Genomic DNA, 13,091 nt, shown 5'->3' on the forward strand with positions numbered 1-13,091 from the left:
ATCTGCCTGCACTGCACTTCCCCTGTTACTGTAATATTTTATTCTGCACTCTATTATTGCTTTTCCCTTGTACTACCTCAATGTACTGATGTGATGAAACAATTTGTATGTATGGCATGCAAAACAAAGTTTTTCACTGTACCTTGGTACATGTGACAATAATAATAAACCATTAACAAATTACTATGAACATTCATTTCAATATCCTCCAATCCTTGGAAAAGAAAAATTTCATGGACAACAATATTAACAGTTAAATATATTAAGAGAAGGAAAACTAAACAATAGAGGCTTGAAATAAACATCAGTAATTCATAAACAATCATGTACTGCACGTTAAGGTGTTGGCTAGGACATTTCTAGAGATGTAAATCTCTTTAATGTGGTTATTTATAAAGATTTCACTTGCCTGGCTCTTATAATCAAAAATATCTCAACTCTTATATGTACTAATTCAGTTGTTTAAAATCATTTGTTCACTGTACATTAAAAAGTTTTGAGTGTTCAGAAATAAATATGTGAACCATCGTTACCAGAACAGCCTCCAGCAGTGCCACTGTATCCCGACTTTCAAATTTCCTGTTATTAGTGAACCAATGAATAAGCTGCATGACAAGCGGTTCAAATAACTGGCTGGTTACCTATGTATAAAAATACACACAAACAAGCTATTTTATTCAAGTTCCATCTCTGCCTCATTCCGACATGATAGGAGTTATGTAAAATGACAACATCAACAATCACCCACTCTGGGTGCATCTGCTTTCAGTTGACCACATACAAATTATAAGATGAGACTCCCTCCAGCTTGTTAACCATCTGTATATTTTCCAGAATTATTTAAAATTAAGAATTATTTCCATATTCCTGAAGGAAAATATCAGCACTTCAATGGAACATGCTTATTTAATTCTATCAACATTCCATAGATAAGACACTATATTGCTCTAAATACTCTTGCAGATACTACTCTTTCTTGAAATCCTTCTTTACTGATAATATTGTTGCAGATATACCAAAGAAAAGATAGCATGGTATGTTAGGCTCTGGTATGAGCCTATAATGTGTAATGGACATACATACACAAAATATGCTGGGGGTGTCAGGGTCTCTCATGATTGGCCAGTGGTCCAGAAGTGTTGGAGCATTGACATAGAATGAAAAGGTGTGAAGTATATTGGGAATGAAACAGCAAAGTAGTGTTGCAGTCCAAAGCCATTAATGGGATGTATTATGATCTAGAGTGGGATGGTGGTGGATGGGTACAAGACGACATGGTCACGGTAATGGGATAAGGAACAAAACTTGTTTAGAGATGCAAGAGTACTGGAGAATATCTTCAGGAAATGAAAGCTGGACCTATTTCCTCCCACTCAGATTTTTTTTTGGAACAGTGTGGATCTCTACACAGAGCTGACATTATTTGTTCAAAGTGCATTGTGCTAATATCATCTTCTTCCCATGTACATTAGCACAGTATTCATTTGAAAAATGAAAACTGGCTTTCAGGTTATTTTAGAAACAGGCCACAGGTGGATGGAGCTGTGATATCTTACCCTGTGTGCACTATTGAGGACTCTGACTTGTAGACAACAGATATGTTTAAGTAAGGCAGAAAATACATTATAAGGATAATACCACACTTACAGGGAATATGCAGTACTTTTATATATGGAGAGATTATAGATCTTAACCCACAACATATTAAACTTTAATAAAGATTTATTTTAATTAATCAACGTGCTCAAGGCCATAGTTTCTTACCTTATCCACATCGCAACCAAGACGGAGTAAGACTGGATACATATGTCTGTTCAGCTGGTACATTGTTTCTTGTTGTCCTTCAGAGATCTGTGATCCTTTCCCCAGCATATAAGCAACCATACTGTGCAACAGTTCACAGGCTGCAACCTGGCAGGATTTATTATGCATAACAAAAAGTTTTGAAAGTTTTGCAATGATTTAAAACATTACCAAATTATGGAGTGACTACATAAAATATGAGGTACATCTGATTATATTGCAGATAAGGGTGGAGAGAAATTCAAATAATTTCCACTCCACAGTTACTCATTTGCAGGACATGTTACAAGAGGATCACCTTTCGCAGCATATTCCCCTGTAACACAACAAGCTCTTCCAGTAGGCCTGTGACCAAGAACAAGGTATTAAATGTGGATAAAGGGAACAGTTGCTCACCTTAGTTTGTCGGTCACTGGCAGAAAGGGCAAGTTCAGAGATACGTGGTAGGAATGAATCCAAATAAATGACAGGTTTCATATCTGCAAATGGTACTGCAAAACTCAGTGCCTTCTCTGCCACCCAAGCAACACATTTCTTCATCATTTCCTCAGAAGAGGCAGCTGTTGATTCAAATGAGAATATTCACAGTCACAGCAATATTCATAGAGTCACAGAGTTATACAGCACACTGACCGAGGTGCCCACCTGAGCTACAAACAATCTGCTGAAAGAACTCAGCAGGTCAAGAAGCATCTGTAGGGGGAAAGGAGTTGTTGACATTTCAGGTTGAAACTCTGCATCAGGACTGGTCTATTTGCCTGCATTTGGTCCATATCCCTTTAAATCTTTCCTGTTCACGTATCTGTCCAAATGTCTTTTAAATGTTGTAATTGTATCCACCTCTACTACTTCCTCTGGCGGCTCGTTCCATATACCCACCATCCTCTGAGTGAAAAAATTGAGGGTAAAGTCCCCTTTAAATTTTCCCCTCTCGCCTTAAACCTATGTCCTCTAGTTTTAGATTCCCCTACACTGGGAAAAGCACTGTGACCATTCACCTACCTATGCTCCTCATGATTTTATATACCTCTATAAGGTCACCCATCAGCTTTCTACGCTCCAGGGAAAAAGTCCCAGCCTATCCAGCCTCTCCTTATAATTCAAGCCCTCCAGTCCCACTCACATCCTTGTGATATTTTTTCTGCACCTTTTTCAGCTTAATAACAACCTTCATATAGTTAGGCGACCAGAAATGAGCACAATACTCCAAGTGCTGTCTCACCAATGGCTAATACAGATGTAAGATGACATCCCAACTCTTGTATTCGATATCCTGACCGATGAAGACAAGCATGTCAAATGCCTTATCACCACCCTGTCTACCGTGTTGACACTTTCAGGGAACTAGTTGCTTGTACCCGCAGGTATTCTCTGTCCTACAACACTCTCCAGGACCCTACCATTTACTGCGTAAACCCTGCCCTGGTTTAACTGCCCAAAATGCAATGCCTCACACTTGTCCAAGTTAAATTCCATCTGCCATACCTTGGCCCACTTTCCCACTTGATCTAGATCCTGTTGTAATCTTAGATAACCTTCTTCACTGTACACTATGGTGTCATCCGCAAACTAACTAACCATGCCACCTACATTCTCATCCAAATCATTAATACATATGTCAAACAAGAGGGGACCCAGCCTGGATCTTGGTGGCACACTACTGGTCACAGGCCTCCAATCTGAAAAATAACCCTCCACTACCTCCCCCTGACTCCTACCACCAAGCCAATGTTGTAACCAATTGGCTGGCTCATCCTGGATCCCATGTGATCTAACCTTGTAGAAAAGCCAGATCATGCAGGACCTTATCAAAGGCCTTGCTAAAGTCCATGTAGACAACGCTTCTGCTCTCATCACTCCTCTTGGTCACCTCTTCAAAAAAACTCAGTCAAATTTGTGAGACACTATTTCCCCTACACAAAGCCATGCTGATTATCCCTAATCAGTCCTTGTCTTTCCAAATACAGGTAGATCCTCCCTCTCCAGAAACTTTGCCACCACTGATGTTAGACTCATCGGCAGTAGTTCCCTGGCTTGTTTTTGAAGCCTTTCTTAAATAACGGCAAATATTAGCCACTCTCCAGCCTCCTCACCCATGGCTAATAATGATACAAATATCTCTGCCAGGGCCCCAGCAACTTCTTCCCTGGCTTCTCACAATGTCCTAGGATACACTTGGTCAGGCCCTGGAGACTTATCCACCTTTAAGACCACCAGCACCTCCTCTTTTATAATGTAGATATGTTTCAGGACATCACTATTCTCTTCGCTGAATTCCCTAGCTTGCATGATCTTCTCCATGGTAAATACAAATAACAAGTATTTATTTAAGATCTCACCCATCTCCCTTATACTGGTCTCATTCCTACATGCCTATCTGCTCTCCTTCACAAAATGAAAAATTACCCATCATTAATCTCGTCAACTTCATTCTTTTAAGGAAATTCAGATTTGATATATAACCATAAAATATTCTGACCCTAATTTAAATGAAGTTCACTAATAGTCAGAATGGACATTTCATTGAATTTCATGCTGACTTTATGAACAAGTAATCCAAAATCAGTCCACCAAAAGTTACATGTGAGAGAAAGAACCAGAAACAGGAACTAGTGAAGATAAAGATGGAGAACGTCATCTTTAGTCACCAACACAGAACCCAATGTGCAGAGTAAGTACAACTGGTGACTGATTTTCTCACACACACTTAAATGCTAGAGACTAAGTTCTTTCCCAAAGACCTCCTGCCAGTAAAGCAAAGGCTCTGCATAAGAATGCACAGTGGACGTGAGCCCTTCAACAAAATGCAGTTAAAAGGCCAATATCCCCTGTTTTGTTTTGAAAGCAAACCATAACAAAACAATATGAGCACCAGATGCTTAGGCAAAACTGAGATTGATTCACTACTTCTCATCAAAAGCAGGGCAGCCTTTTCAATGGCAAATTTCATAAAGTGCAGTCTCTTGTTCACATTTCCTTCCTTACGGTGGAAAGCAACAACTGCATTTGATTACATTTAGTTCATGACAAGACACAGGGACATAACTCTGCTTCATTACAAATCACAAATGTAAACAATCATCACTATGATATGTGCATTATTTTAAGTGAATCACGAACAATTTAAGTCAGTAAAACTATTTATTGTTTAACAGAATCACAATAATTATTTGTTCTACAATTCTAACTTCATCCAGCTGCCTCCAATAAATCATAACTTTAATTTTCAGAAACAAGAGACATAGCTAATACACCGTCCTGGCAACCTGCTCCTACTTATGAATAACAGCAATGAATACGTAGATAAAGCAGAGGCATAAATGTCATAGTTTAACAAATCGTTAATATGAAATACAAGTCAATTTTGAGGTAAAACCCTAAAGAAATACAATTACACAATGTCTGTTAGCCTTAGTTTGCATCTATTACTTATTCCGCTTTCATTTAGATTGACATGCTTCAAACTGTCCTCACACCTACCTGTCACTAAGCTTCGGTTGATCTGTCCCCCCAGACACCCAAGTAATTGCACCACTCTGCGCCTCACAGCTGCAGCAGGTGATTCCTCGCTCTGTTTTATGAAAAATTTAAAGAATGATTTAAAACACTCTCGTTAATCATTTATGGATATATTTCATCAATAAAAAGCACTGGCTCAAATTTCAAATGATAGCCACCTACCATGGAAAGATTTGTTGATTTTTTCAGGTGACTTATAAGAACCTTGTTTCCTCCTTTACTTGAAGTATCAATTCTCACCATTTCCCAGTTGCTTTCAAACTCACCTAAAATGAGGTTCAAAAATTGAAGTTTCCATAATCAAAAACACTAATCACGTCATTCCTCTATCAATGCAAGTTGTAAATTTCTAAGTCCACCATATTGCGATTATTCCGCACCCCCCCCCCCCAAGTCTTTTGAGAAAGAGTGTTTAATGCTGTAGAGAATATTCAGCTGATAGCATTTATGATGCCTAAGTTCCAATCCACACATATGGACACATTTTCCAGAGTGCCACTGCAAGAAATGCTGCATCTAACCACCACATCCACTCAGACAGATATGAAAATTCTACTATATTATTTTCCCAGTGTCTGGCCAAAATGTATCTTATAATTAATATGACAAGAATATATTACCTAGTCAATTCCTTAATTGCTGTCTGAAAGATTTTATTGTACAGAAAGTGGCTTCCACATCACCTATATTACAATAGTGACTTCACTGCAAGAGTATACCGTAAAGCAATTCGGCACATCTTGAGGATGCATTTCCATATCTCTTAAGACAGCTAGACAAAATTCACTTACATTTAACAGTAACCAAGTTTATTCCATTTTGAACCTTGCTTATATAACACTCGGAATTGCACTTTATAATCAAACAACAACTGAAATAATCCTCGAATACCTTTCCATCATTTCTGCATCTTTCTTCCAGCTGCTTGGTTTACTTTTTATCATTTCTTTCTCAAGGTCTTGATATTCTATTGGTATTGGTATTGGTAGTGGTTTATTATTGTCACGTACCGAGGTACAGTGAAAAGCTTGTCTTACAAACTGATCTTACAGGTCAATTCATTACACAGTGCAGTTACATCAAGTTAGTACAGAGTGCATTGATGTAGTACAGGTAAAAAAAAATAACAGTACAGAGTAAAGTATCACAGCTACAGAGAAAGTGCAGTGCAATAAGGTGCAAGGTAACAACAAGGTAGATCGTGAGGTCATGAGGTCATAGGTCATAGTCCATCTCATTGTATAAGGGAACTGTTCAATAGTCTTATCACTGTGGGGTAGAAGCTGTCCTTAAGTTTGCTGGTACGTGCCCTCAGGCTCCTGTATCTTCTACCCAATGGAAGAATAGAGAAGAGAGAATGTCCCGGGTGGGTGGGGTCTTTGATTATGCTGGCTGCTACAACGATAGGTAAAGACAGAGTCCAAGGAAGGGAGGCTGGTGTCCGTGATGCGCTGGGCTGTGTCCACAACTCTCTGCAGCTTCTTGCGATCTTGGGCAGAGCAGTTGCCATACCAAGCCGTGACACATCCTGATAGGATGCTTTCTATGGTGCATCGGTAAAAGCTGGTGAGAGTCAAATGGGACAAACCAAATTTTCTTTAGCCTCCTGAGGAAGTAGAGGCGCTGGTGAGCTTTCTTGGCCATGACATCCATGTGGTTTGTCCAGGACAGGTTGTTGGTGATGTTCACGCCCAGGAACTTGAAGCTGTCAACCCTCTCGACCTCAGCACCATTGATGTAGGTGGGTGCATGTACACCGCCCCCTTCCTGAAGTCAATGACCAGCTCTTTAGTTTTGTTGACATTGAGGGAAAAGTTGTTGTCAACTCTCTTTCCCTCCCCTTGCTATTATGTAATCAGAAAGCTTTTAAGACTTTATTTTGCCCTTTCTCAACTAGTGGCTATGAAGATTGGAGAAATTTAATACAAAGGTTGATAATGAATAGATAACGGAGAATATTTAAGAAATGTATTTGATTAATTATTCACTCTTGTCTGGCAGAAAATTATGTCTAGAAAGAGAGCTCAATCATATCTTATGAAAGAAATTAACAACAGCATTATATCTAAATAGGAGGCATATAAAATTGCGAGAAATAGCAGCAGGCCTGAGGATTGGAAACAGTTTAGAAGTCAGAGGACAAAAAGACTAAGAGGGGGAAGATGAAGCACAAGAGTAAACTTGCAGGAAATATAGAAACTTTTATAGTCAGTTATTATAAAAACATTAAGAGAAAAAGGTTAGTGAAGACAAATATAAATCCCCAGAGTCAGAAATGGGGACAATTGTAATTGGGAACAAAGAACTAGTGGAACAAATAAATACAGACTGTGACTCTATCTTCAGAAAGGTAGACACAAATAACCTGGAGGACAGTGAAAACAGAGTGGGGCATGCTAATGTGCTGGGACATTTTGAGATTAAGGAAGGGGTAGTACTGGGTCTTCTGAAAAGCATTAGGGTGGATAAGTCCTCAGGGCCTGATGGCATATATCCCAGAATATTGGAAGAAGCCAGTGAGGAGATTGCTGGAGCTTTGACAATAATCTTTGTGTCTGCACTAGCAACAGGCGAGGTCCCGGAGGACTAGAGAGTAGCAAATGTTGTGCCTTTGTTCAAGAAAGGAAATCATACTCCAGGTAATTATAGGCCAGTGAGCCTCACATCAGTGATAGAGAAGCTATCGCAGAGGATACTTAGGGATAGGATTTATGTGTATTTGGAAAGGCATGGCCTGCTTAGGAACAATCAGCAAGGCTCTGTGCAGAGCAAGTCATGCCTTACAAACTTGATTGAGTTTTTTTGAGGAGGTGACAAAGGTGCTGATGAGGGTAAGTCAGTGGACATTATCTACATGGACTTTAGTAAGGCATTTGAAAAGGTCCCTCATGGAAGGTCGATTCAGAAGATAAAGATGCATGGGATCCAGAGTGAATTGCAAGTTTGGATTTGGAACTGGCTTGCCCATTGAAGATAGAGTAGGGGTGGAAAGCTGTGATTCTGGCTGGAGATCGTGACCAGTGGTGTTCCACAAGGATTGATGCTGGGACCTCTGTTGTTTGTGATATATATCAATGATTTGGATGAAAATGTAGATGGGTGAATTAGCAAGTTTGTGGATGACATCAAGATTGGTTGAATTGTGGACAGTGTAAAGGACTATCAAAGAATACAGCGGGATATAGATCAGTTACAGATATGGGCAGAGAAGTGGTAGATGGAGTTTAATCTGGGCAAGTCTGAGGTGTTGCCCTTTAGGAGGTCAAATGAAAGGAGAAAGTATACAGTTAATGGTAGGCCCTTTAATAGCATTGAAGTACAGAGGGATCTTGGGGTCCATGTCCATAGTTCACTGACAGTGGCTACGCAAGTGGATAAGGTGGTAAAGAAGGTGTATGGCATGCTTGCCTTCATAGGTAGGTGTGTTGAGTACAAGAGTAAGGAAGTCATGCTGCAGCTACATAAAACTTTAGTCAGACCACACTTGGAGTATTGTGCGCAGTTCTGGTTGCCCCATTATAGGAAGGATGTGGAGACTGTGGAAAGGGTGCAGAAGAGGTTTACCAGGATGCTGCCTGGATTAGAAGGTATGAGCTATGAGGAAAGGTTGGGCAAACTTGGGTTGTTCTCCCTAGAGCATGGGAGGCTGAGGGGAGACCTGATAGAGGTTTCTAAAATTATGAGAGGCATAGATAGAGTAGACAGTCGGAATCTTTTCCCCAGGGTAGAGATGCCAAACAGCAGAGGACATGCTTTTAAAGTTAGAAGGGGGAAACTTAAAGGCGATGTGAGGGGCATTTTTTTTTAAACGCAGAGAGTGGTAGGTGCCTGGAATGAGTTGCCAGGGATAGTAGTGGAAACAGGCAGGTGAGTGGAGTTTAAGAGGGTTTTAGATAGGTACATGAATAGGAAGGGAACAGAGGAATATGGATGATACACAGGAAGAGGTCATTTAGTATAAATTGGCATCAAGATCAGCACAACAGTGTGGGTTGAATGGCCTGTCCAGTGCTGTATTATTCTATGTTCTATAACCTCCCAATTGTCAGGGAACCAAGGGTCTACAGAGAAGGAGGAAATGAAAGGAAATGAAGGATTAGCAAAGAAATAATGCAAGGGAAATTAATGGGACTATATGCTGACAAAGCCCCAGGACCTGATAATATATATATGTTCTAGGTACCAAAAAAAGTGGATATATTGGAAACCATCTTTCAATATGCTTTAGCCTCTGAAGCATTTCCTACAGATTGGATGATGCAACCCCAATATTTAAAAAAGGAGGAAGAGGGAAAAAAAACAGGGAGAGCATTAAAGCCTAATATCAGTAATGGAGAAAATATAAAAATCCATTATAAAAGATGCAATAGCAGAACATTTTGAAGCATTAACAGGTTTGGACAAATTAGCATGGATTTATGAAAGGGAACCAGTGGATGTGGTGTATTTGGACTTTTAGAACACCATTGATAAATTAATGTGAAAAATTAAAGCTCACGGGAATGGGGATATATATTGGCATGGATTGTGAATTGGTTGACTGACAGGATACAGAGTAGAAATAAACAAGTCATTTTTGAGGTAGCTGGCAGTAATTATTGGGATGCTGCAGGGATCAGTGTCTGGGCCCCAGCTTTTCACAATAGCTTTCAATGATTTGGATGGGAGAACCAAATATAACATCTTCAAGTTGATAGACAACACGAGGCTGAGGTGCATGTGAGCTTCAAGGAGAATGCAAAGTCGTTACAATGTGATTTAGACAACGTGGGTGAACAGGTATGGCAGTTGAAGTCTAACATGGATGAATGAGGTTATCCACTTTGGTTCTATAAGATAGACAGATTATTATTTTATATTCTCAAATTCAATGGTGTTCTCAGTACCCTGTGTTGTGTGTATTTGTCCTTCATTCAAGCTTCCAAATCACTGTGCAGAATTATTATTTAAGCTATGTCCGATTTACAAGCACCCTTATTATCTTTCATTTCAATCAGTAAACTAAGATATACAGCAATAATCTCAGCAATTTCTGATAATGAATAAATCACAACATGGAGTTAAGAATTAAGTGGACAAGTCTAAACACCAGCACGCTAAAGTTTACAGCTTTTACGGCTAGACTGAACAATTTTATTTACTAAGTGGATAGAGTGGCTTTATTGAGTTGAATAGAAAAACAAAAATAACTAAAGGTTCTTACTTGAAACTGAAGTTTTCAGGTAGCCATCCAAATGTGGCAAGATGTCCTTGTAATAAGGTTGAATGGTTTGCTTAGGGAGATGATATGACCAGTCTTCCAGAGCATCCAATCCAGCATTAGCAAGAGGCACGTGGCTAAGACCAAGTTTAAATGTTGTCTGATTTGGGAGGAGAAAGAAAATAATAGAATCACCAAGGTTTAGAGCAGATTCTCTCCAGTGTGCCTATGTCATCTCTGTAGAGAAGCCAACCATTTAATCACATTTTGCTACCATATACCCTTTTAACTTTAGTCTTTAAGTACTTACACTATCAGTAATATTGCCCTTTTGATACCATAGGCAATAAAAAAAATTTCTCTGTTAATTTCTCAGTTTTGAATATTTCTAATTTATTTCATTTTAAATGTTGTTCTTATGAAAATAACATTGGTTGCACTTCAATAAACCATGCTCTGACTTGATTGGATGCTAAATTTGGTTTAACCAATGACTGATTTGACTGTTAGCATTACCTCTTGGCTTTTGTGCTATTTATCTCTGTTTATAAATCTAGCATTCCAAATGCTCCCTTTCATTTGTTTTACAGTTTTATTAATTTGCTCTCCCACTTCTAAATATACGTATATTGGAAACCCTAATTACTTTTGAACCTCCGCTCCTTTTAAATTTAATCAATTTCTGTATATATTATCTTTTGATCATTGATCTCAAAATGCATCACCTCTTGTATCAATCGGGCCAAATTGAAAGCTTTTTTGGCAGGAGATGTGATGTGGAGCCAGAGGTGACTGCCCATGACATTCCAGGTACTGAAAGAGACCATGCAGGGGTGTGGGGAGATGGGGGCAGTCTTCACAGCCTGGAAATGGAGAGGGGTAAATTCCTATCCTTCCCAGCCCACAAGAGCAACTTATTCAGTCATTTACTTTGGGGAGCTAACTATTCCTGCTTCAGTTTCACTGCCGAATTGATCAACTTCTGTATGATATGTGTGACAGAAGGAATATGGACAAGTTAAGTGAGGGGGAAAAGAAAGGCAGATGTAATATAACATGGAAAAATGTGAGATCATCCACAAAAAAGCAGAAGGTATGTTAAATAGAGAGGGATTAGGTAATTTTGATGTTTAAAGGCTTGTTAAAGCCATTATCCTGCAGCAGGTGATGAAGAGGCCAAAAGGTATGTTAGCTTTTATTACAAGAGAGATATAAACTAATAGCTAAAAGATACAGGGGTGAATGTGGGGATAAACTCACTGCCTGCAAGGGGAATGAAAACAATTATCAATCCTGGATTTCAAAAGGCGATTGGAAAGGCACCTGAAGGACAATAACTTGCAGGGTGTAAGGAAAAATGTGGGCAACTAGGGCAGATATATTTGTTACGCAAACAGCCAGCATGATTTGATGAGCTGAATGGTCTCCTTCTGAACTATAACAATTGTATGATTTTGGTCAACGAAATAGAAGGACAAATCTCTTATCAAATTAGTCAACAAAACCTGCAAACAAAAAAGAGGCGGTCAGCAAACATTAAATAGGGATACATGAACTAGACCAAGGAATGTGCATATGCCCAAGTCAAAGCCTTGTCTTCTGTTCTTGCAATAGCAGGAAATATTGACTACTAAAAGTATAAAATCACCTTTCTCTTCAAACTCAGTATCCTTTCATCACAGCTGAACAGTAGTTTAAATGGCTGATATGACTATACGATATAAACCAATAAAGCTGAGAATAGATTTTAAAACACTGATCTGGAAGGTAGTGCAAGTCAAAAGGCTTGGGAAATATACTAACCTGCAATGCAGGAATAAAAGTCTTAACATCAAGTTCAATTATTTCGTGAGGTAGAGAGAGCACAAAAGTCAGACAGGAAGCCAGTAACTCATCTTTGTACTGTTTCATTCTCATTGCCACCTAGAAGAAATAACATGACAAAGTGTGAGATCTGGATCATTGTACATAAAATCCCTCCTGGTATTTTATCAAGTTAAAGATCTCCACATTAAGAATTAGGATAGGATTACAGGAATACAAAATTGCATTCCAAAGCATGAATTCCAGCATCTGCAATTTTTGTCTTTCCACTAAATTTTTTGTTTTACTTATTTGTGCGTCAAGCAATATTTTTAACTTTTGGTATTTATTGTTTTCAGATGATTTTATTTTCTTTAAGTTTTTCGATTAAAAAAAATGTTCACTTCATTTCCCATTGCCTCTGAAATGTAATAAATACTACACAGCTTTGAAAGGTGTCAAAGCTGGGAGTATGACATGGTCATCTGTCAGGGACGTTTAGAGCAGCTTCATGGACAAGTCTTATTCAGGGGCTCACCCATCTGACCCCATACATCATACAAGACCCAGGCCTTGTTGATTAGGTCAAAAAACACTCATTCACCATTTGCTCTTTTAGACTATGTACAAAGCAGGAAATCTGTTTATCTCAATGGTGAGTCGCAAACAGCAAAATCTAGGGCATATCTTTGTGCCTCTCAGGGTTTTCCTTATTCAAGAATGTAAAACAAGGGGGAAAATCGCATTAGGTCCATCAGGTTAATTT

The sequence above is a fragment of the Pristis pectinata genome, chromosome 9, assembly GCF_009764475.1.
Source record: "Pristis pectinata isolate sPriPec2 chromosome 9, sPriPec2.1.pri, whole genome shotgun sequence".
NCBI lineage: Eukaryota > Metazoa > Chordata > Chondrichthyes > Rhinopristiformes > Pristidae > Pristis > Pristis pectinata.